The sequence below is a fragment of the Capsicum annuum genome, unplaced genomic scaffold (assembly GCF_002878395.1).
Source record: "Capsicum annuum cultivar UCD-10X-F1 unplaced genomic scaffold, UCD10Xv1.1 ctg40777, whole genome shotgun sequence".
Taxonomy (NCBI): Eukaryota; Viridiplantae; Streptophyta; class Magnoliopsida; order Solanales; family Solanaceae; genus Capsicum; species Capsicum annuum.
The window spans coordinates 1-611 of record NW_025848108.1 but is presented as its reverse complement, the minus strand read 5'-3'; the positions used below and the strand labels follow the sequence as shown (position 1 = coordinate 611).

Genomic DNA, 611 nt, shown 5'->3' with positions numbered 1-611 from the left:
CTGAAACTATGTCTTTTCCTATCTAGCACCAATCACATTATATTGAAGAGAGAAACAAAATTAACAGAAATAAATTAGAACTTATAATTTGTGAGGGTAAATATTAAAGACTACCACCCATCAATCTCAACCTATAGACGTAAGCCTCACAGTTTAGATAAATGAAGAATTTCTTTGCTGGTATTGACCAAATTACGCAGCATTTCTTTTATTCAAGTTCTCATAATTAAAGGTCAAGATGAAAGTCCTTGTTATAGATGTAAACATATTGTCAGATTATTTATAGGATAAACTATAGAGAATTATGGTTAGACAATCTAATAGCAATGACGACCACAAAGAATGAGAAGAAAACGGAAATTCCTAGTTGAATCTAAAGGGGCAGATGATGACTCCACTGTAAGAGAAGGAAAATATACTTTTTAATTATATAGGTACCAACACACACACCTGATCAACCTTAGGTTCAGTTGAATCTGAAGGGGAAGAGGCTGACTCCACTATAACAGCTGCAGGTTTCTCGCTTGCTGTCTTATCTGATGATTTCTTCTTCCACGGCAAACTCCTACAATGGATCGTAGGAGTTTGCCGTGGAAGAAGAAATCATCAGA

The 611-nt window shown here is 35.2% G+C and overlaps 1 pseudogene; it reads right to left on the bottom strand.

Annotated features, from left to right (window-relative positions):
• Nucleotides 1–570, bottom strand: part of LOC124891815 — a 2,079-nt pseudogene extending 1,509 nt beyond the window's left edge.
• Nucleotides 571–611: the final 41 nt, after the last annotated feature.